Source organism: Mustela nivalis (assembly GCF_964662115.1).
Source record: "Mustela nivalis genome assembly, chromosome: 8".
NCBI classification, from domain to species: Eukaryota; Metazoa; Chordata; class Mammalia; order Carnivora; family Mustelidae; genus Mustela; species Mustela nivalis.
In genome coordinates this window covers 94,344,987-94,372,030 of record NC_139027.1, presented here as the reverse complement: position 1 = coordinate 94,372,030, position 27,044 = coordinate 94,344,987, and the positions used below count along the sequence as shown (strand labels likewise).

The 27,044-nt window shown below is 43.9% G+C and overlaps 2 protein-coding genes across 3 annotated transcripts in view; both read left to right on the top strand.

The window, feature by feature from the left end:
* LOC309872041 (conserved oligomeric Golgi complex subunit 2-like) overlaps positions 1–27,044 on the top strand; it is a 1,078,599-nt gene that overhangs the window by 247,158 nt on the left and 804,397 nt on the right. The window lies entirely within an intron of this gene.
* LOC309872675 (uncharacterized protein) overlaps positions 1–27,044 on the top strand; it is a 232,981-nt gene that overhangs the window by 188,511 nt on the left and 17,426 nt on the right. The gene's annotated exons all lie outside the window — the stretch shown is intronic.

Below are 27,044 nucleotides of genomic sequence, written 5' to 3'. Positions count from 1 at the left end.
AGAAGAGAGAGAACAGACAGTAAATAAATAAATATATAATATGTCAGCTGTTGATAAGAAGTCAAAAGTAGAGAGGGACAGAAACTATGTTGATTGTGATGGTGCTGGTGCTGTCTGTGTGTGCAGTTAGGGGAGATTACTCTGATAAGAAGACATTGGCAGATCCTTGAGTGGATTCAGAGAACAAGACGGGTACATTTAAGAAGAGGAAACAAGTGCAACGCCCCAAGAAAGGCACGCACTTGCTGTACTCTGTTAAACACTAAGGAGGCTGGTGAGCGGAGGCAGAGACAGCTGAGTGAAGAGGTAGGAGATGAATTGAGAAGGAAGTTGAGTGTTAAATTTTGTAAGACTGAATTTTGTATTGAGTGAAGTGGGGAGCCATTGGAGATTTTAGAGCAGAGAAATAACAAGGTCTGACTTTTGTCTTAAACGGATTGCTTTAACTGCTGAGTGGAAAATAAACTAGAACAGAGCAAAGATGGAATCCAGAAGACCAGATAGGAGACTATTACAATAACTCATAGAAGACGGTGTTTTGGACCACAGTGGGAGTAACTGAAATGTGGAGAACTGGTCAGATTTAGAATATATTTTGAAGCTAGAATCCACAGTTTCTACCAAAGAATTAAACGTGGGCAGTGAAAGAAAGAGATGAATCAAGAATGACTCTACAGTTTCCTGTTTGAGCTATTGCAAGACCAGCAGAGCTCGAGAAGAATAAGAGCTTGGTTTTGAACATGTTGGGTTTAACTCATCTAGGTAGATCTGGAAAGCAGGCAGTGGAAGAAAGCTCAAAATCCAGGTCTGGACTGGAGGTGGAGATGTGGAGTCATCAGGAGATAGATGGTAGAAGAGGGACAGTCACCAAGGACTCAGTGTAGACAGAGGGGAAGTCTGAGGTTGGGTCCTGGAGCACATTCATACTCAGAGATCAGGGAAATGAGAAGAAACCCCAAGTGGAGGGGCTTGTCCTCACTCAGAAGGGATTGGAGTAAGGGTTCCACCCAGGTAAACTTAGTGGGATTCTGTGGGTCTTCTTTCCTTACCGATTTTTCTTTTCAAGATTTATTTGAGAGAGAGAGAGAGAGCAGGAGCACACACATGCAGGGGGAAGAGACAGAAGGAGAGGGAGAGAATCTCAATCAGATTCCCCGCTGAGCATGGAGCCTGACGTGGGGCTCGACTCCATAACCCTGAGCTCATGACCTGAGCCAAGATTCACACGCTTAACCACTTAGCCACCTAGACACCCACCCAGTTTGTTTTTCATTCTTTTTTTTAAATATTTTATTCATTTATTTATTTATTTGACACAGAGAGAAAGAGAGAGAGAGAGATCACAAGTAGGCAGAGAGGCAGGCAGAGGGAGAGGGAGAAGCAGGTTTCCTGCTGAGCAGAGAGCCTGATGCGAGAGCCCGAGACCCTGAGACCATGATCTGAGCTGAAACCACCCAGGTGCCCTCAATTTACTTTTCTCAGTGAAGTCATCAGAATGGTCGGTCATCAGCTGTATCTGATGGAAGGTGTTCAATTCTCACTCTGAACAAAATGGCTGTACATTAGAATCACTGGGAGAATTTTAAAAGCACACTTATATCCAGACCCTAATTGGATATTAATCTAATTGGTTCTACACCAATTAGATCAGGTCCTTTGGAGGTGGGCACTCCTGTGTTTTAAAGTCTTCCAGGTGATTCAAAAGTGTGGCCAGTGTTGAGAATCCCTGGCTTAAGGTTGGAGGAAAGAAGATGTGAAATAGTCAAAATATTTCACGAGAAGAATGGAGATTCTGTCGGTCAGAGAAACATACTTGGATTTGTGGCTGAGAATTTAATGTGAAAGGAGCGCCTGGTAGGCTCAGTGGGTTAAGCCGCTGCCTTCGGCTCAGGTCATGATCTCAGGGTCCTGGGATCGAGTCCCACATTGGGCTCTCTGCTCAGCAGGGGGCCTGCTTCCCTTCCTCTTTCTGTGATCTCTTCCCTTCCTCTCTCCTACTGTGATCTCTCTCTGTCAAATAAATAAATAAAATCTTAAAAAAAAAAAGAATTTAATGTGAAAGCTTCCAGCATTGTTGCTTTTCTCACCAACCACCTTCAGCTGCCAGGGACAGACATAGGGTGGACAGAAGGTTGGGTTTTTACCAGGGTGGGGTTTTATCAGGTATGTATAATGTATGATGGAGGTGAGAGTATGGGACAGGGATTATAGTTATGGGAGCGGACTCTGTGCCAGCTGCAGAGGCCTGTGAGAATTTGGGGTAAGGATCAAGAACCACAGAAAATGAAATAGGGGGACGCCTGGGTGGCTCAGTTGGTTAAGCAGCTGCCTTCGGCTCAGGCCATGATCCCAGCGTCCTGGGATCAAGTCCCACATCAGGCTCCTTGCTCGGCAGGGAGCCTGCTTCTCCCTCAGTCTCTGCCTGCCACTCTGTCTGCCTGTGCCCGCTCTTGCTCCCTCTCTCTGACAAATAAATAAAATCTTTAAAAAAAAAAGATTCTCTTCAAAAAAAAGAAAATGAAATAGGTAAATGGATTCTTCTGAGTGACTTAGATAATTAATACTTCTTGAAATAATTTAGTGCAGCCAGACCCCTGCAAAGCAGCACAAACAACTCTGATGAGTGCTTCAATCTACCACTTCTTCCCAGGGCTTCAATCAATTGCTTTCAACAAGTGAACATTGAGATATTTAGAGCAAAGGAAAAAAAAATAAATATTGGAAGTTTGCATTTTTTTTAAGATTTTATTTATTTATTTGACAGAGACACAATGAGATAGGGAATACAAGCAGTGGGAGAGGGAGAAGCAGGTTTTTCCGCTGAGAAGGGAGCCCGATGCGGGGCTGGATTCTCAGGCCCCTGGGATCATGACCTGAGCCAAAGAGCAGATGCTTAACAATTGAGCTACCCAGGCTCCCCTGGAAGTTAGCTTTTTACATTCTTGGAAAATGGGATTTTGTACATTTATGTCCTTTTTCTGTCCCCTCGTGGATATTTTCCCTCTTGAAACACACCCAACCCCTGCTCCACAGTTGTCCAGTAAAAGAAAGGGATCTGAGTGCCATCCCCAAAGTTCACTTGCGTTTAAAGGAGAAACAATCCTGGTAAGCTGTTTTACACCAAAGAGTAGATTGCTCAGTTGTAGAAACTCAGGTATTATAAGAAAACGGGAGAGATATTCGTTACTAGAAGGGGGACTTGCTCAGCGTTTCTAAATTCACACTGGTAGATTGTTGAACTGTTGTAGGCTGAGTGTTAAAATCACATCTTTCCCTCCGTTTTCTTACAGAGACAATGATGGTTCTTCCAAGATTGTCTGTGAAAGGCTAGGCACCTGCAAAACCACACATTTGACCTGAGCCATCACCCAAGTAGAATGTAATCCGCTCTCAGATCAGAGGAGAAAAAAGAGAGAGAGAGAATCCCAAGAAGAAACACTCACGTCAGGATTTTCATCAAATTTAGTGCACGTCTCACCATTTATCTTCATTTGCGGTAATTTTTTAAATAAACACTAATGTCGAATTGCCCTGCGTTACAACGAGCAACTCAATTATCAGAAAATCACGAGTCTCCAACGTTTGTTCTAATTACTAAAGCAGAAGAGTGGACAGAGTTTAGAAAATTTTCAACAAGGCTTAAACAAGAGAGATTTTCCACTTTTTTCTAATCAGGTCAACATAGATACCACTTTCCCTACAACCTTGTAGGCAGTTGGTATTTTTCAGAGATATCATTTGGTTCTTTATAGAAGGCTTAAAGTTGGAGGTCCATAAAAACGATAATCAACTTTGATGTGTGCCTTCTATAGGCCAGGAACTGTGCTAAATGAACAGTATCTAATTTAATCCTCCTAACAAGCCCTGTGAAGTCAATACTACTGACTATTCTCACTCCAAGGGGGGGCAAAGCAGATGCTTCGAGAGTTGAACTCAGTTTTCCAAGTTCATACAGCTCGTATATGATGGAATCAGGACTTGAGCTCAGTCTAATGCCAAGTTGGACCCTCAGTGGCAGCTACTGTAGTTTTTTTGACCGTCACCTGCTTCCCTCCCCCACCCCCGCCCCCATCTGATTCCCATTTAGGGATAATCAGCCATACCTAAATGACAGTGGCCAGGCAGGAAGGGTGGCTACTGGGTTTAATTATTTATATCCAGGGGGAAGAGCCGCCTCGCCCCATATGTTCTGCTTCAGTTCTTGCCCTGCCAGGGGAGTAGCCATCCTTCAAACCATCAGTGTTAATTGCTGGTGAGGGATGAATTAGGCGGCAGGGGTCACACACAGTTTACTAGTCATGCATATTTCTTTCAGAATACCTAAGTACCATTCCCTTGGAGATGAGAAGAAATGATGGGAGGGATGTTAAAAGGGACTCCCAGAAATATTTCTGGACCAGTCATGATCACTAGCCCTTATGATACTCTTGGAGTCATTTTACTGGTTCTTGAAATGAGTGCACTTGCCCTAGGATGGCTTGGCCCCTCCCAGTAATCAGAAGCTCCCAGGATGGGTCAAAGATTACTTTATTTGCTATAATTCTGCAAGTTGAATGTATCTCTCAGCCATTTCCTGTGAATGCTATTATGGGGCAGGCACAGGGGGATGACTATGGGACAGAAACATATCAGGTGAGAGGGATCCTATGCTTTTGTATGAAGGAGAAGCCCATTCTCCTTGGTGATGGGAGTTTTCCTTCTGCTCTGACTCCTGCCCAGCCGGGATCAGTGGGGAGCCTCCTCCTTTGGGCGACAGGTCTCTTTCTTTCTAAATCTTCTTTTTTTGGGCCAAAAAGCAAGACTACCCTTCTTTTCATCTTTCAGCTTTTTCATCCTGGCCAACGACACTCAAACACCCACGCCCCCAATTTGGGCTGCTGGACTATGCCAAGAGGCCACATACTGGATATATTACCTCAGGCCCAGTGTTTGGACTTCACTGAACCTTAATTGTAACATCTGAGAAGGGTTGGGGAGGCGGATGTTGTGAGGATTCATTAAGACAATGTTAAATTTTTATCACGGAGTCAAGGAAGATCTCTTGTTAGGAATGTGTTCAATCTTACCAGAATAGAGGGCAAAATAGCATTTTACATATATTTTTTAATAAAGTATTTCTTTTTAAAAAATTGTTTATTTGACAGAGAGACAGAGCAGGAATAAAAGCAGGGGAGTGGGAGAGGGAGAAGAAGTCTTCCTGCTGAGCAGGGAGCCCAATGTGGGCCTCCATCCCAAGACCCTAAGTTCATGATCTGAGTAGAAAAACGATGCTTTAAGGACTGAGCCACCCAGGTTCCCTGCAAAACAGCATTTTTTTAAAAGATTTTATTTATTAATTTGACCGACAGAGATCACAAGTAGGCAGAGAAGCAGGCAGAGAGAGAGGGAGAAGCAGGCTCCCCACTGAGCAGAGAGCCCGATGAGGGGCTCCATCCCAGGACCCTGGGATCATGACCTGAGCTGAAGGCAGAGGCTTTAACCCACCGAGCCACCAGGCACCCCGGAAAACAGCCTTTTAAACAATATTTTTATTTTTATTTTATACATATATATGTAAACAGAGAATTGAATGTATACATATAAATATAACTTGTAAACACATTTGATATATATTTATGTTTATCCTAGGACGCAACACTGCCCTCCTGAGCAGCGCAAGAGGGTGGGTTTTTACAAAGAATCACCAAACAGCTTGACCAAACTGAATGGCCTGCCTTGCGCTGCTGCTTAAGAGAAAGCCTTGAGTTGGGAAAGGTTTGACAAATACTGAGAAAAACCAGTCAATTAATATGTTAAAAACACTACCCAACCACAGTATGAACCATTTAGACATATGGCTTTCATTTTGACTTTAGTCTCCAAAGCCTAGGGGTCCCTGGGGAAAGGGGGCAGAGGGAGAGAAAGGACCAGCTTCTCTGTGGGCCAGGTTTCTGGGGTTGCTCCCAGCCCTGCCCCCAGAGGGAATGCCCCCACCCAGGGCTTTGCTCCCAGAAGGGCCCCTCCCCCAGAAAGCCCCTTCCCAATTGGCCCTGACCTTTGGCCACACCCTCAGAGGTCCCATTATCCACCCCCAACCCCCTCACCCCCCCTACCCTGCCAAGCACCGCCCTCAGAAGGGTTCTAAGGTGAAGTCAGTGTGCTTCTCTCTCAATGTCTAGGAATTACTCAGTTTTATTTTTGACTTTGTGTTTTTTGAGCGAAGTGGGTGGTGTAAGGACCTACTTTATATTTTTATATTTTAGCCAGAGGCTTCCATTGAGGTTACACAATAACCTTGTTGTTTAACCCTTAAGCTGTCCCTGCTCCCCTTCTCCCAGGGGACTTACTTAAAAACAAGTCCTGGAAATCAACCTCAGGTAACAAAGCCCAAATACAAGGGTGGGTCAGGCCAGGTAAGACACCTGATCAGTGGAGGGCTGCATACTGTCTCCCTAGCTACCAAGGAGTATGGGTCCCGCCCTTTGTGAGTCTTTTGGGCGAAAATCCTAACCAAGGTGATAGGCTAGGTCAAATATCTACTAAAAGGTAAGTTGTAATTCAATTGGTCACCTAGCATCACTGTGCAGCTTTCTCTGTGTGTTACAATTTCATTGGCCACCTGTGCATGACCAGGCCCAACCGCATGGCCTATGTCCTTAAAAGCTAGTCTGTAAAGGAGAGAGGGGTTGACTTCTCTGTAAGAAAAGCGGCCCTGGCTGGTCAGTTTGATTCTTGATGCTTGGTGCAAAATAAAGCTTTGTTTGACCTTCGCTTTGTATCAGTCTCGCTCTTTTAATCATGGACCCATTATTGGGGCATAACAGGTGGGATAGTGGAGCACGTACATAGTGGAGGGGACAGCCCACTGTGGGTATCCACCATTCCTTGCCTGTACTGCTCATTTGCATGTACTGCTCACCCTGCCCGGTGAGCACAGCATGGAAATGGACACCTCGTGAGTGGTGGTCAACGAGACTCGCTGACCACGTGATGTCTATGACCGAGTCAACCGGAGCTCGCCTTCCCTACAGACCAGAGCTTGCTCTGAGCACCGGCAGGAGGCGGTGGCCTCTTGTGAGCAGCCCAGAACCCTGTCTTGTCCTTTCTCACTTATGTCACCTCCCTGTGTTAGCCAAGCCTTGGAAGTGGTGACTTAGGAGGGAAGGGAAAGAAAGGCAGCCCCTGGCTCCTGATCCTGTCAAGTTCCGTACTCATCAGGAAGCCGAGGGCAGCAGGGTTGGTGGAACAGGTGTGAGTCCCCAGGTGAGGTAAAGATGGCAGAGCTGGTCTTGTGCAGGATTTCTACGGTTCTGATAAGAAGAGGGCACGTGGGTGTGCCCCAGCTGTGGAATCCCTGCGTGAATTATTTAACACTGACATTGCACCCTGCGAAGATGAATGGCATAAATCATGCCCATAATCACATTATAAAATTTTTATTTGCTTGGAATGACATTAAATGCAAATAGAAAACAGCAGCCATGCCCCTTCAGAAGATAGATGATGGAGGAAATGAGCTTTCTATTTTAGTACCTTTAACAAACACTTCCTCCCTGTTTTTGCCCAAAGGGTCCTATATCTTCATTTTGCATGGGGCTTGTAAATTATGTAGCCAGCCCTGGGGACAGCTGTGCAGTGTCTCAATGACCCAGTGCAGGGAATGGCAGGAGCCTCCCTCCTTGATACAGTAGTATTACACAAGCCCCTGAAGCTGAAACAGAACTTCAGGATAAAGTCTGGGGGGGAGGTCCTCAAATTTCTGAGTCATGGGCTGTCATAAACAAAATAACAGCCGGGTGGCTTAGGCAACATACAATTTATTTTCTCATGGTTCTGGGCGCTGGAAGTCCAAGATCAAGGTGGCAGTAGGGTTCGATTCTTCAAACGTCTCTCCTTGGCTTGCAGATAGCTGTGTTCTCCACTCTGTCTTCAAACGATTGTCCTTCAGTCTGTACTGTCTGTGTCCTAATCTCTTCTTCCTGTAAGCACACCAGTCCTGTTGGCTTGGTGCCCACCCCCAGTGAGCTCGTTTTTCCTTTATCACCTCTTTAAAAATCCTGTCTCTGAATACTGCCACATTCTGAGATGCTGGGTGTTAGGACGTCAACGTAGGAATCTGGGGGCATCCAACTAAGCCCATAACAATAGTCAAAACTGGATCCGAAACTGAAATTTAGACACATTTTAAAATGCTAAAAGTGTATATATATAATTTTTGTGGTAGGCCTGAGATGGTTGGTAGGCTGAGATGTATTTGTAACCTTTGAGGGAAACATCCTTTGGAATGATCAAAGAGAGCTTCTATGTAATTCCATACATCCACAATTAAACCCCAGAGCTTTTTAATTTGGAATTTGACTGTTTTGTGCTTGGTGGTAACCAAAACCAGCCTAGGGCTTTTCTTTTGTTTTGGCAGAAAAGTAGGAGGCAGAGGACTTGAGCATTTAGACATCTTGCTGCTCTTTGGTTTAATCATACTCTACTGAGTTGCCCGAAACTAATTAAGCTCTTGTCTCTGTAGAGGAGAGATGATGTTCATTACATGTCATTGGCCACAATGTTCCTTTTTTAAATTGTTGTTAACATTTGTGTTATTTTTCAGTATAAGAGACAAGCTTTATCTTAGTTTGGGCTGATGTAACAAGAGCACCATAAACTAGGTGCTTTAAAGACATACTTATTTCTCTCAGTTCTGGAAGCTGGGAAGTCTATGATCAAGACCCTGGAAGATTCCGTGTCTGTTCAAGTGCCCACTTCCTGGGTCACAGATGACCATCTTCTCCCTATAACCTCCAAGGTGGAGGAGGCGAGGGATCTCTGTGGGGTCTCTCTTATGGAGACACTAATCTCGCCCATGAGGACTCCACCCTCATGACCTAAACATCTCCCAAGGACCCCATCTCCTAGTTATGTCCCTTTGGACATTGAGTTTTCAACTTATGAATCCTGGAGGGATACACTGTCTACAGTGAGCTTCGTCAAACATCTTTTATGTTCAAGGCACTGTTTTTTGGCAAAATTAATCATTTCCTACACATCCTTTGAAGCAAGAATATTTCTGCACTTTGCCTTCCTTTAGAACCTTTCTCTAGAGAGGATCCTAAAAAGTTCAGAAAAGATGCAGAAGAAACCTGCTGGTTAGCTCGTTTTTCACAGTAGAGCAGAATTCATTTTGAAGTAGGTTAATCTTAGAAATCCAGGCGAAGACACTTCGCTTGAAAATCATCTCAAATGATCAGTTAGTTTTGTTAGTATGAGTAATAGTAACTATAAGATCAATAGAACAACTTTTTGTTCTACTGTGGGCCTACTGTGTGCTGGGTACCTCGGAGCACTTGAGTCGAACCATCTCGTGATCCTTTCAACAGCCCACTGAGGGTCACACTGTCTTCTCCTCCACGTTATGGATGAGCCTTAAGTCTGGGCCAGAAATGACACAACTTTCCCAAAGCCATATTGCTACTGAGGGGCCAGCTGGGATCTATGCCCACTCTGGTGCCAGAGCCTGTGATTGCAAACGTGGGCTGCACTAGCTGTTCAGAACAAATGACTGTTCATGGAGGTGACACAGCTAACCCGTGAGACCCACCACCCTTTTCCCTAAGGTCATCCCGGTACAGCCTGCAGTGATGGCCCGAGTTAAGCATTTGAACTTGGTGCTGCAGAGGGCGTGTTTTAGGGACAAGATTGGTGTTAAGGGGGTCTAATGAAGCCCAGAGGGAATGGAAGGAAACAGGACTTGGGGAAATATCTGGGTCCCTGGAGCAGTGATCTCCTTTTAATACTGTGCACCTCTCTTTCACAAAAATAAATAAATACATAAATACATACATACATACATACATACAAAAAATATTTGCGGACATAGCACAAATTTAAGCAAATTTTTGATAAATTATAAACTCTACTACTCTACTAAATTATTATGCACATTATAAATGACATGCAAAAGCTAAACAGTTAAATGGATGACATGAAATATGAATAAAACTTATAATATTTTCTTCCAGCCCCGTACTGGACTATTTGTGAAACTCCCTTTGGAGAAGACTTTTTAAAGATTTGTTTATTTATTTATTGAGAGAGAGACAACACGTGTGTGCACATGTGAGTAGGGGGGTGGGGCAAAGGGAAAAGGAGAGAAGCAGACTCCCCATTGAGCACAGAGGCCTCACTAAGGGCTCAATCCCATGACCCTGAGATCATGACTTGAGCCAAAATTTTGAGTCAGACATTTAATCAACTGAGACACCCAGATGCCCTGGAGAAGACTTTTTAAGAAAGAGATAGGACACTGGATTTATAGCAATAATTCCTAGAATTAATCTTTAAAAGTGGGAAGATAGAAATGGTTTTTTTAAATTTTTTTAAATATTTTCTTTATTTATTCATAAGAGATGGGAGGCAGAGGCAGAAGCAGGCTTCCCGCAGAGCAGGAAGTCCAGAGTGGGACTTGATCCCAGGACCTGGGATCATGACCCTAGCTGGAGATAGACGCTGGAGATACTGATAAACCAAACTTTAGGGAAAAATACTGAACTTTACTGGGAAGATGAAGCAGAACAACAGCATATGGCAGCAACATGAGTTTTAGATAGTTGTTGGTCACCCAGAAGGCTTAAGGTGGAGAGAAAAACAAAAGGCTGTAGTGACCCAAAATTGTCCGAGTTGTGTAATTTGACCCAGGAACTTCCGGGTGACATAAAGATTTGTTTATTTATTACACGGACAGCGCCATGTGGGGACAGAGCGAGGGGGAATGAGAATTCCATACAAACGTGTGAGTGGCTCTTCTCCCATCTCCAGGGGGGGAAGGAAGAGATTGGGTTTACTCCAGTAAGCATGGTGATGAGTTGGTGAGGTAGGTTGACTAGATGTCTGGACACCTGAAAAAGCCAGCTAAGGGGGCTTCCTGGCCATCTTGTCAGTGTCTTATTGAAAGCTTGTCATGTGCAAGACTTTCTTTTAACAGGTTGCCAGGTGTATTGATGTACAAATCAGACTACCGGCCGCCATGTGCCATTGCTCAGGTGGTCCATGACACAGTGCCCTGCAACTAAGGGGATGCACTTAGCATTACAGACATCGTTCTGTCTTTGTTATTTTGAAATTTAGAAAATATCTTATTAATTTGTTCACCCCAAAGAGGCAATTTATTGCTTACTATGACAGTCTTTTGGTAGAGGACACAAAACTGCTTTCTTTGTTATGAAAATCAATGTGTTACACCAATTTTCTGAAAGATAGAAATGAATTGCCTCCTTCCAGCTGGGTCAGGACATAAGTGTACCCTATGTATTGGTTTTTCAATAGATTCCATTTACAGATTGTACATGTCTCTCAATACAGAAGACATTTGCTCACATTTATGTGTAGAACATTCCCGAGCCTGGTCCAGGTTGCGGATGAAACCGTCACTCTGACTGGCAAGGCATAACGAAGAAGAGTTTTCCTGTAAACAATATGTGGTCATGGAAGGAATCAGCACTGCAATTCGTGGCTGATTCCAAAGGCTCTAAGAGGTGGTAGATGCACAGGCAAAGTGGTGACTTTTGCAGAGGAAGCAGGCTGGGGAGAGATAGCAAAACAGAAGTTTGAGAGGGCCCTAAAATCTCCTCCTGTGGGATTATTGGCCATTGAGCTTGAGAAAGGCTATGGTGAAGACTTGAAAGAGCATCAGATCAAACCCTTGGCCACTGGAGGTTGAAACTGACATGAGCAGCACTATCTCTATTCTTGACCCAAGGCCACAGGATGACAAGCTTTGCTTTTTCAATGTGGTCTCAAGTCTCTATACTGCCCTATAAAGAAAATAATACAAATAAATGCTGAGAGTGTAAAGTGTAAGCAGAGCTCCCCTTGGCCATTTCCTAAGTTTTGTCCACTCCGAAGTGAGTATCACTTTGGTGAGTGCATTGCAGGAAATGGCCTTAATGATCAATGGCAGACCTCCACTCCAGAGTGACATAAAAAGCAATCTGCACCTCCTTCCTGATTTGTCTGTAATGAAACTTGCTTTCCTCAGGTCCCAGCATTCGAGGCAGATAAATATGTTCCCTTTCGTTGGCTCTTACTCATACTTCAGCAAGATTTCCCATGTGCTTTCCTTGGCTGGCTGCGAAACTGGACCACAATTTATGGGATCTTAGGGGACAGGCGCATAGAATTCCAGTGGGATCCAGGAACAGAACCTATTTGGAGATTAGAGACCATTGCGGTGCAAAGCTTTTCTTTGAGATCGAAAGAGGTGCATGTTATGCAAATATTAGCAAGTGTAAGTTCACACTGTCTATTGAAAATTTATAGACTCATTATGGTCAAGAAGGCTGGAAGATAAGTAGATTTTGGGAAAGATTCAGGTAAATTCAGGGAGGTGGCAAATTACCCCAGGGAAAGTAGAATGGCTAAAGAGTATGGCCCAAACTTTTAAAAAAAATTTTATTCGCTTATTTGACACACAGAGAGCCAGAAAGCACAAGTGGGGGGAATGGCAGAGGGAGAAGGAGAAGCAGGCTCCCCGCTGAGCGGGGAGGCAAATGTGTGGGACTCGATCCCAGGACCCTGGGATCATGACCTAAGCTGAAGGCAGACACTTAACTGACTGAGCCACCCAGGCACCCCCTGGCTCCAACTTCCAAAGATGGTGTATGAGATACCTTTGGTGGGAAGGAATGAAGATCAGCAACTGTCCTTGATTCTGCTTCTCAGGAAGGCATTGTGATGTGGTGCCCAGGACTTTGGAGACAGACACATGCTTGGTGCCCTCCGGCTCTGCCGCAAAAGCAACACCTTCCAGAGGGCAGCTGCAGGCACTGGGTGGCGTCACACAGGGTCAGACCCGGGAGGCACTCAGCCACGTACCCATTCCACCATCCTGCTGGGTTTGGAAGAGCGCTATCAAAGTCCCTGCTGCCGAAGGACCATCCAGAGTGACATGTCCCATGGGGCACGCCGGCATTCCTTTACCCCTTCAGGTTATTGGCAGCAAGGCTGGAAATTTTTTTAATTGCCTGGGAAAATGATAGCAAACAGCTCCAAAAAGGAGTTTCAGAACGCAGACTTCATACTATGTTTTGAGTACATTTCATTCATTTGGCAGGTACTGACAGGGTGCTTAAGTGCCAGGTGCTGCTGCATTAGAAACAGACTTGAGAAGTTAACAGGAGGGGGCTCCAGCCCTCAACCAGCACAAAGTTGATCAATGGATGCATGTGACAGACAGAGCACTGTGACGGGGAGTACTAGGTGCTGTCATAAGAAGGGTATGCCTGGAGTTAAGGGAACACTCGGGGGGAGCCAGCACCAACACTCGGGGAGAGCTGTGGGAAATATGATGGATGCAGATGGCTCCAGGGGAAACCAGAGAACTGCTCAGATCCCTGCTTCTTAACAGCTCCAAGTGCCCGCCGCTTCAGAGTGGGGGCTGGGCGAGCAGGGAGCTGGGGTGGGCGCAGCGATGCCTAAGTTCTGACCTCAAGACCCTGCGCTGTTTCACCTGTCCCTTTAGGAGTACAATGACATAGGATGTCACCAACGGAGGATCTACCCCTGCATCCTGGTACTGGGAAAGCACGCGAGGGCTGCGGAGCTGAAAGCAAGAGTTGGTAGTTCCAGTAATGTGTGCAGGGTTTTAAAAAACTATATACCGGAAAATATCCGGTCTTATTTGCATGTGTTTGTATCATGCACAATTTTTAACTGCAATCCTCCTTTTACCTTCTTCCCTGTTAAGACTCTCCTCTCCTCACCGCTGCCTTTGTCCCTATAATACCTGTTGACAGCCTGGTGCTCATCCATGAGCTCATTCGCCTCTATCCACGCACGCATGGGGCTCTGTCACTGTTTAACAAATATGGGCTCATTTTATCTACCTCTTGATCTAGTGCTTCCCAGTTAATAATCCCTCCTGCATAACGTCCTTCTGTTTTTATCTTCATTTTTATAAAGAATGGCTGCTCACCTTTTATCAGGTGCCTTTATTTTTTTATCAAATGCATTTATTGCTATGGTCTTAAGAGTTTTTCACAGTTAATTTAGTGATGAGGTAAATCTTATTGATTTTCTGGTCTTGAGCTCCCTTTATTTTCCTGGAATGAATCCAAGTTGGTCTCAGGATATAGTCCTTTGATAGAGGCCTGACTTCTGTTATTTGCTAACATTAGTTCAGTTTCTGTTAACTAATCTGTCCTTAGCCAGGTTTGTTAATAGCTTCCCCGTTCCTCCCTCTCAGGTTTGGGTATTAAAATTGTGCTCAGCTTCATCAAGTGAATTGACTTATTATTGTTTAATTGCCTGTTGCCATTTAACAGTAGAATGAGAGTTATCCAGCTGCAAACCTGTCTGATCTTGGAACTCATCTTCTTAATTTTCCATTCTTGAATCATTTGGATGATTTTGTTTTCCTAGGAAATCATCGTTTCTTCTAGGTTATCAAATTGATTAGTATAAAGTGCCTTGCAGTTTAGTGATTCTTTTATATTATGCATTTGCTTTTATATCTCTGTTCCCAATCCTTATCTGTTTTGCAACTCTCTCCCTCTCTCTGTCCCCTCCTCCCTGAAACCCCCCTATCCCCATTCCCCTTCCCTCTCCCCACCTCCTCCCACACCCCATCTTCCCCCTCTCTTATCCTTAATAGGGCATGTGAAGTTTTTTTTATTATTATTATTTCATTAGTCGTTCATAGAAACAACTTTGAGTTTATTTGCCCCTGATATTTTTTATTAGTTTAAAAATTTATCTTTATTATAACTACTTCCTTTCTTTGGATTGAGCTGCCCTTTTCTGATGGGTTTAAATGAGTACTTTCTTTTATTTAAAAAAATGTTTGAAATTGAAGACATTTGACACTAAAGTCTCCTTAGAGTATAACTTCTGGTGTCTTCTGTAAGTTTTGGTATGAAATAGTCTCCTTTCCATTGCTTTCAAGATTTTCTTCAGTCGTCTTATGATTTCTTCTTTGACTGAAGACTGTATTTCTTAACTTGTATGTAGTTTCAATTTTTTGTTACCAGGTTATCTAATTCTGATTCTACTGGATTGTGATCAAAGAACTGTTCTTTAAATCTTTAATTTGGAAGGCTTGTAAAGGTTTCCTTTGTTGCCTAGTATGCAATTAATCTTTACAAATATGGCTTTCCTTAGGTGTAAGAAAGAAATGTTTTCCGAGGGAAATAAGGATGTCTATTTTCTTTTTCTTTTTAAAGATTTTATTTATTTATTTGACAGACAGAGATCACAAGTAGGCAGAGAGGCAGGCAGAGAGTGAGAGAGAGGAGGAAGCAGGCTCCCCGCGGAGCAGAGAGACCGATGTGGGGCTCGATCCTAGGACCCTGGGATCATGACCTGAGCCGAAGGCAGAGGCTTTAACCCACTGAGCCACCCAGGCGCCCCAGGATGTCTATTTTCTGTGTGTCCTTGTTTTTCCCTCCTTCTAGTAGATACTCCCATTTGAAAAGCTAAAATTTTACCTTGTTATTGCATTTTTAGAGTCTTCAGGTATTATGTTGTTAGATGTATACCTGCTTATACCTTTTACATCTTTTTTCCAAACTCTGCCTTTAAAAATGTCCCTCTTCATCTTAGTACCTATAACTTTAGACCCAACTTGTCTGCGATGAATTTTGCCATTCCGGCTTTCTCTTTTGCATGGTATCTCCTCACCTGATACATTCTCAATCCCTTTTGCATTTTAAGTATGTTTCTTGAACAGCGTGGATCTGTAACCTCCTGATAGGCGCTTTAATAGAAAAAGTCAGTCTGTACACATTTAAATTAATGATAAACAGTCATAATTTTATTCCTCCCATCTTATTTTGTTTTTATTTTCCCCATTTTTGATGTTTTTTTTTTTAACTTTTTATTTTTTATAAACATATATTTTTATCCCCAGGGGTACAGGTCTGTGAATCACCAGGATTACACACTTCACAGCACTCACCAAAGCACATACCCTCCCCAATGTCCATAATCCCACCCATTTCTCCCAAACCCCCTCCCCCCAGCAACCCTCAGTTTGTTTTGTGAGATTAAGAGTCACTTATGGTTAGTCTCCCTCCCAATCCCATCTTGTTTCATTTATTCTTCTTCTACCCACTTAAGCCTCCATGTTGCATCACCACTTCCTCATATCAGGGAGATCTCTAGTTCATTCTTTTTGTACTTGATAAATATAGAAGTTCTTTGCATTTTTCGATGACAGCTTAATTGAGATATAATTCACAGGCCATACCACTCACCATCTAATGTGGACAATTTAATGGCTTTCACTATATTTAACTATACTATACTGAACTACCTACACATTTTCATCATCCTCAAAAGACAACTTTAGCCATCACCACCGCTAATCTCTGTAGATTTAGCTATTCTGGAAATTTCATATAAATCAAATTATGCAATACGTGGTATTCTGTGACTGACTTCTCTCAATCAGCAGAATGTTTTCAAGGCTCCTCTGTGTCGTGGCACATATCAAAATTCTATTCCTTTTCAAGGCTGAATAATATTCCACAGGCTGAATGGATCACATTTTATTTATCTCTTCATCAGTTGATGAACATCAGGGTTGTTCTCACCTTTTCACTATTACGAATAAACCCTAAACCTTCATGCACAAGTTTTTGTGTGGGCATAGTTTTTTTCTTGGCTCTATACACAGGAGTGATATTGGTGTGTCATATGGCAACTCTGTGTTCTGCATTTTGAGGAGCTACCAAACCATTTCTAATGTGGCTGCGCCATTTTCCAAGCCCACCAGCAATTTCCAGGTTCCAGCTCTTCACATCCTTCCAACACCTGCTTTTGGGGTTTTTGATAGTAGCCATCCACGTGGGTGGGAGGTGGTATCTCACCATGGTTTTGATTTGCATTTCCCGAATGATTAGTGATGTTGAGCATATTTTCATGTGCTTATTGTCCCATATATTTTATATATACCTTATATGTATCTTTAAATATATATTATATATTTCATATTTTATTTATATTTAAATACATATTTAAGAATGTAAATATACTTACATAAATGTTTATATAAATATATGATCATGTAAAACATATTTATATATACATTTATATATTAATGTATACATTTGAATATTAGAGAAATGTATATTCAAGTTCTTTGCTCATTTTTTAAGAGATTTTATTTATTTATTTGAGAGAGATTTATTGAGAGAGATCACAAGCAGGCAGAGAGGCAGGCAGAGAGAGAGGAAAAGCAGGCTCCCTGCTGAGCAGAAAGAACGGGGCTCGATCCCAGGACTCCGAGTTCAAGACCTGAGTGGAAGGCAGCAGCTTAACCCGCTGAGCCACCCAGGCGCCCCTCTTTGCTCATTTCTTAACTTGGTTGTCTTTTTATTTGAGTTGTAAGAATTCTTCACACAGTCTGAATGCATGTTCCTTATATATGACCTGCAAATATTTTCTCCCATTTAGTGGCTTGTCTTTTGACTTTGTCAATGGGGTCCTTGGAAGCACAAAACTGGGATATTTTGGTTGAGTCCCATTTATTTGTTTATTATTTTTTTTAAGTTGCTTGTACTTTGGTGTTTGGCTGAGGAGCCGTTGTTAGATTCAAGACCACTAACATTTACCTTTGTGTTTTCTTCTGAAAACTTTATCATTTTACTTTATTTTTATTTTTTAAAAGATTTTATTTATTTGAGAAAGAGACAAGGAGAGAGAGCATGAGCGAGGAGAAGGTCAGAGGGAGAAGCAGACTCCCTGTGGAGCTTGGAGCCTGATGCAGGACTCAATCTGGAAACTCCGGGATCATGACCTGAGCAGAAGGCAGCCGTCCAACCAACTGAGCTACCCAGGCATCCCGAACTTTATCATTTTAATGCTTACATTTATGTCTTTGATGCATTTTGGGTTATTTTCTCTGTATGGTGTGAGGCAGGACACCTGTTTCATTATTTGCATGTGGCTGCTTGGGAGTAAAATACTGTTCTTACCCCCATTGAATTGTTTGGCACCCTTGTCAAACATTAGTTGACTGTAATTTATTTTCCTTTTTTTTTTTTTCCCATTGAGGCATTTCACGTGCCATGTATATTATATTTCTAGGAAAAAGGAATCCCAGGATTTTCCCTCCTGCCTGGATTCTTCCTTCTTCATGGTGCATGATGCCAGAAGAATTTTTCCATGCAGTGAAACCAAACTGAGGGGATGGAAATATTCTGCCACTTTTCTAGATCTTTCAGTTATACAAGTCTAGGGCTGGTCATGCCACACTTGTTTAACTTGCCCGTGAGGTACACAGCAGTTTTCCCAGCTCTGTGGTCATCAATAATTTCAAATTTGCCAATGTACTCATGCTTCGTCATCATATCATCGCCCCCCCTTTCAGCAGTGTTAATGTTCTTGAGGGCATCTGTGGGACATTTGTTCACACTGTTACTGCGGCACGGAAAGATGGCAGAAAAAGCTTTTTTCCCTTTTATTAATATTTGGTCTTGTTCTCCTTCCCTTTTTCATAACCGAATGCATATTTCCCCTTCGTCATTTGAAAACTGCATACTGTTCTCCAGCTGTTTCTCCCAGACGAGACCTTGTGTATCAAGAATCCTTATTTCACAGTTATTATACACAATCTTAAAGATTTATGACTGTCCGCTTATTTTACACATGCATACACACGAAGCACTAAATACGGACTTTATCTGAATGGCTAAATGTTGGCCAAGACAGAAGCCAGTTGTAGTGGGAACTGATAGGATAAAGATATAGTCTGAAGTTTTTGTTCTTTAAAAAAAGCCTTCATGGGGCGCCTGGGTGGCTCAGTGGGTTAAGCCGCTGCCTTCGGCTCAGGTCATGATCTCAGGGTCCTGGGATCAAGTCCCATGTCGGGCTCTCTGCTCAGTGGGGAGCCTGCTTCCTCCTCTCTCTCTCTCTGCCTGCCTCTCTGCCTACTTGTGATCTCTCTGTCAAATAAATAGGTAAAATCTTTAAAAAAACAACAACAACAAAAAAAGCCTTCATGGGGCGCCTGGGTGGCTCAGTGGGCTAAAGCCTCTTGCCTTCAGCCCAGGTCATGATCCCAGGGTCCTGGGATCAAGTCCTGCATCGGATTCTCTGTTCAGTGGGGAGCCTGCTTCCCCCTCTCTGCCTGCCTCTCTGCCTACTTGTGATCTCTGTCTTTCAAATAAATAAAATCTTAAAAAAAAAGGCCTTCATATTTTATTAAAAATTTTAGGTGTCCGAATTCAAAAGGTTAACAATTGAGTACAATAATAATAATAATATATCATCTAATAATAAAATAATAATAATTTCTCCTGCATAGTCACTGCTGCACACTAGTAAAATGAGATGTTTCTTTTCTTTTCTTTTTTAAAGATTTTATTTATTTTATTTATTTGACAGACAGAGATCACAAGTAGGCAGAGAGGCAGGCAGAGAGAGAAGGAGGGAAGTGGGCTCCCTGCTGAGCAAAGAGCCCGACGTGGGGCTTGATCCCAGCCAAAGGCAGAAGCTTAAACCACCCAGGCGCCCCGAGATGTTTATTTTCATTTGGGATTATGGAGGGGCAAGGTGTTTTTGGCTCTCCTGCTGAAGTAGGGACTCAGTCAGTATGGTCTCCACCTTTTTCCCTAAGAGTAGCTCTGGAAGATGAAGACGTCCCTCCATCTCCCAGACATGAGGGTTTGACCAGGACATGGGATGGTATAAGCTCATTGACATAGTCTCATGAACTAAGCCCTGGTTTATTGGTCACAGTCGTTCTCCAAGTATTTTCAGGAATAAACTTCAGGTGTTGCCCTTACTCTAATTTTTCTTTCTGAGATTTCTGACTGCAATCGCTACTTCCTGCAGTCACTCAAGAAGAAACGAGGCATGTGGCAGCGCAACAGTGTGTTTTTCTTTCAAGATGACAGAATCACTCTTGATTTCTGTACACATCTCGGATTTTCATATACGAACATCGATTTTGGTGTCTACCCTGAGGAGATAATACATATGGTGTGAGCTACACATGTATTCTCATGACACGTCACCTGGGTTACCCAGAACTTTCTGGGCCCGGCAGAAAGGCAGAAACCCAGGTGAATTCCTCATTGTTCCAGCAGGCTGTCAGCCCTCAAAGGCCTTCTGGATGTGTTTGTGCATCGCAGTGTCTGCTGTGTAAGATACAGAAAGAGCACAGTAGTTCAGGGGGAAAATATTTAGGAACACATTTTCCAGGAGGAACCAGGATTCAGTTTGGGTGACTCTTGACCATTTTTCATCTTCTGATGACTGAAAGTGGTAGTTAATCTACAGTCATGGTTTTAACATGCATTTCGAATGTAATGTGAGTTTCCATCAACATAAAACTATAAGAACTGTCTTCCTAAAGGGCATTCATGTAAGGCCCGTTATTTTCCAGCTTGATTAATGAAAACAAAATTTTTCTGTAATGCTTTCTTCCTACTCTGTATTAGTTTTCAGGACTGGATTGAAAGTGATTTATTGTGGATAGGGTTATACCTGCTCGTGGAATTTTTTTCTGTTCCTGGGTTTTTAAAGGTGGCAGAGTTGACTTTCTGATTTTAATTCATCTTCACTAGATGAAGAATTCACAAATAGGACTTTTTCTTGAAATAACCATAGCCTGGGGGCGCCTGGGTGGCTCAGGTCATGATCTCAGGGTCCTGGGATTGAGTCCCACATCGGGCTCCCTGCTCAGTGGGGAGCCTGCTTCACTCTTTGCCTCCCCCTCTGCTTATGCTTTCTCTAATAAGTAAATAAATAAATAACCTAAAAAAAAAAGAAGTTGTATTTGACTGGAGCTTCATGTGGAGTGACAGATCAACAGAAAGACAAAGGAATAAGAGACAGGAAGCAATGAAGGAAAACACAGAGGCGCACAGTATAGACAGATGTTCCTCGGCTTATGACGGCCTCGGCTTCTAATAAACCCATTGTTCAGCTGGAAATCTCTTTAGTTGAAAATGCATGGAAAACACCTAAGCGACTGAACATCAGAGCTTAGCCCCGCCAAACTTAAATGTCTTGAGAACACTTACAGTATTGCACAGTTGGGCAAAATCCTCTAACACAAAGCCTATTTCACAATAAAGTGTCTGGTATCTCATGTAACTTACTGAACACTGCACTGAAAGCCAGAACAGGACGGTTCAAGTGTGTTGGTTGCTGACCCTCGTGATCACGTGGTTTGCCTGGGGGCTGTGCTCGCTGTCCCTGCCCAGCATTACAAAAGAGGACCCTACTGTAGATCGCCAGCCTGGGAAAAGATCCAAACTAAATGCATATCACTTCTGCACTATTATAAAAAGTCAAAAAACCATAAACTGAACGAAGGTGAAGTCAGGGATCTTCTGTACCAGGTGTGTTAGGGAAGGTCAAGTGCTCCTGTCTGGCCAGGAACCATAGTGGTATGGGGGAAAGTTCCACAGTAGAAAGTTCTACAGCGGAGAACCACTAGGACTCAAGCACCAATGGTCACAGGTTACGCCAGGAAGACTGGATGCTCTTCTGTGGGCGATGAGAAGCGACGAGCGACTCAGGAAGGCTGAAGAGCTCTGGGCAGGTGGGACACCTGAGGGCTGCAATGAAGAGGGACAGGTGGAGCTGGGAGACCAGGTGGGGAGAGCCCACTACCCTCGAACAAAAGGCAACAAAGGTCTGGACTGGGATGACGGAGATGGTGGAAGGTAATGGGATATTCATGAAACAGAACTGGAAAGCCATGGAAATGAAATAAGAGAGGGAGGGAAAACCGTTCATGACTTTAATTGCCATCAGTATAAAACGTGTTGAATTAAAATGAATTGGTATTTCTAGACCGATGATGACATCACAATAATGGAAGGAAACCAATTTTGATTTTGAGCCTGGTTAAGGAGACAGTATAGACAAGAGAAAAGCAGAGGCTCTGGAGTCACACAAATGTCACCGTTGAGATTCGTCCCCACTCTTCATTCCCTTCCCTGTAAACCCAGGCAAGTGACACCTGCCTCACAGCACTGGTAATAAATAGGGAAGAGCACACGTTCCCACGTTCCCAGGTCAGACAGGACAGCCAGGGATCAGCGGCACATGAGGAGGTGACAGGTGGTCACTAAACTGAGCTCAGGTGCATACACAGCATTTTATGTCACCTTGAGATGGCTCCTCTTGTGACCTCTCGAAGAAGGTGGCAGTGGTGAGGAACGAACTCCAGGAGCTTATTAGCATTCATGATCTTCAGGCCGTCTGGATGAGACTCAACGATCTGCTCTACAATCACCTAGCAGAAGGAAGAGCGTTTTATTTTTATTTATTTGTTTGTTTGTTTGTTTGTGTTTTTGTTTTTTTTTAAAGCACCTAAAAGAGAAGTATGAACTATACACTACAGAGAAAAGAATCGTGTAAACCTTAAAAATGCACTTCGTCCTTCCTCCTCCCCACTCAGTATGCTTTCTAAATAGGAGGTAAGTAACAATGGCATGAAAATCTAGGTCCCGGGATTTGGGAATACTGCTCCAACCCTGGGGGACACAGAGGCTGAGGGACAGAGACTGGCCTGAAGCTAAAACATCACACACACTCCTCTGCTTCCCTTCTGAGCTTAAAAGCGAAATACTGTATCTGCAGACAACAGCTCTGTACCATCTTCACCCTGGCCTTATCCTCTACCGTCTCCAGAACAGGGAAAGGGCTGAGATGGAAAGTGATGGAAGAAAACACATCTTATTTTGCTTTAGTATTTAATTTTTTTTTGGTGAGGCTGAGTTGCAGGAGGTGAATGACAAGCATACAAACTTAAAATACAAACGTGGCCACAGTTCATTTAATGACACGGAAACGTAAAGTACTTCCCTAATTTAGCATATTAGATTCAGTTCAATGAAAAGGGCATAAATTAAATAACTAAAATATTTTCATTTAGTGACAAAGAATAATGTGATCTTTTTCACCCCCACAGAGAGAGCTATGAACTATAATAGGATACATACAAAGAACTGACAGATCATTTACTTTTAGTAGTCTTAATGAAGCTGAGAAGATTACTGAAATTAATCCTTCAATTTCACTTCTATCACTGGGATACTGTCTCGTTTTAAAACTGGAAGCCTTTCATCCTGAAGTCATGGTGGGTAGCTTTATACTTACCAGACAGAAAGAACACTCGCACTGGCAGGTGACTGGAAGAAAGCCCTCAAACGCTGAGACTGGCTTCATGACTTCTGTCAGCTTGAACTAGATGAAACCGACGCTCTCTAAGTTGGAAGCTGCTGATTGCTGGCGGCCTCACATGGTGCAGCCCATACTCCGGCCGCTCAGAGGCAGGATACACAGACTTCCTATATTTAACTGTATCCTTAAAGGTCAAGAACACTGGGTAACCAAGTTCTGGACTTAAGGTACTACCCCACTAACTCGCTCTTCAAAGCCCTTTATCTTTGAATATTCCCTCCCTCCCACCTTCCTAGCCTGGCAAACTCCCCCATGGTCTTCTTTTTTTTTTTTTTTTTTAAGATTTTATTTATTTATTTGACAGAGAGAAATCACAAGTAGTCGGAGAGGAAGGCAGAGAGAGAGAGAGAGAAGCAGGCTCCCTGCTGAGCAGAGAGCCCGATGCGGGACTTGATCCCAGGACCCTGAGATCATGACCTGAGCCGAAGGCAGCGGCTTAACCCACTGAGCCACCCAGGCGCCCCCCCCCCCCCATGGTCTTCAAGACTTAGGCCACATCAATTCTGCGAAGACGCTTCCCTTCACAGACTTTCCCTGCGCACAGAGCTGTCTTCCAGCTCCTCCAGTGGGCATGGGCACCTTGGTGGGGTCATGCTTTTCGGCAACTTCATTAACGTATAACTTATGGAAATGGAAATTGACCTGAAAATGTTCTGATCTGTACCTTCTTCCTAGGCAAGTCCCTCACCCCTACTAAATTAAGATGATCCCTGAGTTATGGCATCACTGTAAGAGACCAGAGCACATGCCTGATTCCTGCCATGCTGATGGGCACCAAGCGGGACCAACCTTTTCTTACAACCAGAAGAGCCGGAACTAAGAGCATCTTCAAGGAAGAGCCCTGAGCTCTCTCGCACCCAGTCAAGAAACGAAGCCAGATTAGATGCTCTGTGTTTGTGGAATGAGGTGCATGGGGGCACAAACCTGATCCATGTACGGTTTCACCAGTACTTGACCGACTAACGCCTCTGCATCCCGTGTCTTGTCAATTGTAGCGTAAGTCTGGAGGCAGTGCCGTATGATGTCCACATTGGAAGTCTGAAGCTCTTCTAGCAGCAGGCCTCCCAGGGACTGCTGCAGCATGGCCGTAATGTGGGCTATACGCTGCAAGAACAGAGAGACCAGGAAAGAAGGTCCAGGCACCACAGTTTCTAAAAGCTCAAATATATGTGTATAATTTATATACATATGTGTTATATATATAAAGCGAGCCTCTAATTCTACCAGAATATATGTAAGATTAAAATCCCAACATTTCCTAGAGAATAACAATGAATCTCTTCTCCCCATGATTGCTTTCTTTCTTTTTTTTTTAAGGTTTTTATTTATTTATTTGTCAAGAGAGAGCACAAGCACACAAGGAGACACAGGCAGAAAGAGAAGCAGGCTTCCTGCCAAGCAAGGAGCCCAAGGTGGGACTCGATCCCAGGACCCTGGGATCATGACCTAAGCCAGAGGCAGTGGCTTAACTGACTGAGCCACTGAGGCGTCCCCTCCCTATGATTTCTTTGAAAGTAAGTCGGCTTCATCAAAGTGAAGTTTAGACAATTACGGAATGACAAAAAGTTATTTGCCTCTTAAGCTACGGAGTAAATCTGACAAACGTGCATTTAAACCCAGTCAAGGGCTTTGGATAAATGAACTCTGACTACATCATATGATGTGTCAAGTTACATGAAATTCAGAATTAATTTTAGTTGCATAGTTTGGAGACTATGCTTGTGTCTTTACACAAAATCTATCTAGTGTGACATAATGGAAGCAGGGTCCCAAGCAGGAGACACTGAAAAAAAAAAAATTCAAAGCTAGCTTCAAAATCCTGTAGAGTAGCAATTATCAGGGGCAATGCTAGGTCAAACCAAAATCATCCAGGAAATTCGCAAACAGCAAATTGAAAATCGAAACCAACACTTGCTGGTCTTACTTTGTCCAGAAGAGGCATGCCTTTGCTCTGAACAGCATGAAAGTGTAACTGGTTAAATTCTGTGGCAATTCTCTCCAAAATCTGTCTAGTCCAGAGAGGGCTAGTAGAGACAATTAGAGAAATGTAATTCCCAAAGTTAAAACCTGCCATCCCCACCGCCCCCCATGCCTTACAGCGCTCAGGCACCTGCACCTGAACGCCATCAATTTTCATGACAAACTGTCTGTGCAGCAGGCCCCAGTGCAAGGGGTGAGGAGCGGGGAGGTCGTAGAAGCCACCGACGCAGCCTGGCCCGGGCCACAGGGCCCAGGCAAGGGGATGGAGCTATTTTAGGTCAGTATGGGTACAACTGCATGATTCCTCCACGTTCCTCGGGCTCTCCCATTCGTGCCCTTCTTCTCCCTTCTTCTCCCATTCTCTAACCCCCTCCTCTCTCTTGCCCTGTCCTACCGTTCATACCCGAAGCCCCCTCATCTTCTCTGCCTGCCTCATTCTCCCTCCCAAGTACCTCCCCAGTACCAACTACTGCTGTCTCCTCAATCAGCTAAAACTGACCGCCTAGCAGCAACCTGGGAAATTGCTCAGAGCAGTGGACTCCAAGTTTAAATTTACCCAACGGCAGAAAGAGCAAGCTCGGTGCTCCGGGAGCTGGTGAGAAATCACTCACAGTGCATCTGCCATCAAGTGGACTGGATACACTTCCCTCTTGCCCCCCACATTAGAAAGCATTAACCCCATTCAAAAGGAAGTCGAACAGTGAAAGAAAAAAAAAAAAACACAACAAAGGCCCCAAAGCCCCTGCTGGGCTCTATGAGGCATCCCACATCTGAGGATGGGCAGTCAGGTAGTGAGGAAACACACTGTAAGAAAACCCAAAATCTCTGGAGACCTGCCATGGTGTGCCCCGTCCCAGAGCATCAGAACTGGTGTGGAGGGAAGGCAAGTGCTTGGCAGGAACAGTGCTGAAGCCTAATCCCAACCTCTACTGACTGATCCCATGCGCATTTCCTATTTATCCTTTTCTCGGCATTTCTGGGCCTGGCAGAGCATGATGGATTTACTGTGCGCTGACGCTGCTCTGGCTTTCCTGACTCTAGAGCTCAGAGCTGCTCTTCTGGAGAAAAAAGTCCTCCAAGGTAATTCTGAGCAAGAAAGCGCACAATGTCTGTTTATCAAGGACAGTGTTGCAAAGGGACAGGATTGTAGACACAGAGCTCACTGAGGTGTTTCTATCCGAGGAGCACAGCAGCAACAGCAAAGACGGGAAGAACACTGGAGGGCCAGCTCTCCAGGGGCCGAACGTGGACATGGCTGGAGGGGCTGGAGGGGCTGCAGGCGCTGCCAAGGGCCGCAGTGAAGCAGAGCCGCCGGAGACACACGGGCTGCAGAAGGGCCGCGTGCAGACTGTCTGCTAAGTGTGGACGAATGGGGCAGAAGCACGAGTGCAACGGGCTAGAGACACAAGCACAGTGGAGGCTGACCACTTAGTTGAATGCCTTGATGTGAAAGGGGACAGAGACCTAGGACCAGAGAATCGCTTCCTTTGGGATGTGTCCGTTCTTAATCTCCATCATGAGACATGTGGAGCATATGGTCTCTCAAGTTCCTTCCAAATCTAAAACCTTAATTCCTAAAATTTAGAAACCTAACTCCGCCTGCAAGGGGAGGGACTGTTAGCGTCACACAACAGAGCACTCAGGGCACCAGGCGACCTTGACGCAGGCAGCCCAGCTGGTATGTGTAGGACCAGCCCCCGCTACTCCCACTGCACCACTGTGCGTCTCACAGTGCTGACAGGACCTAACTACTCATTTTCTGAGTCACTCATCTACCCTGGCTGATTGAAAATTCACACCAGGAAGGGAACAAGACAATCACAGTATAACAAAGAGAGCCATCATCTTTTTCCTATTTCATAAGTTTTTTCTTTCCTGTTTGTAAATTTCAACTGGAT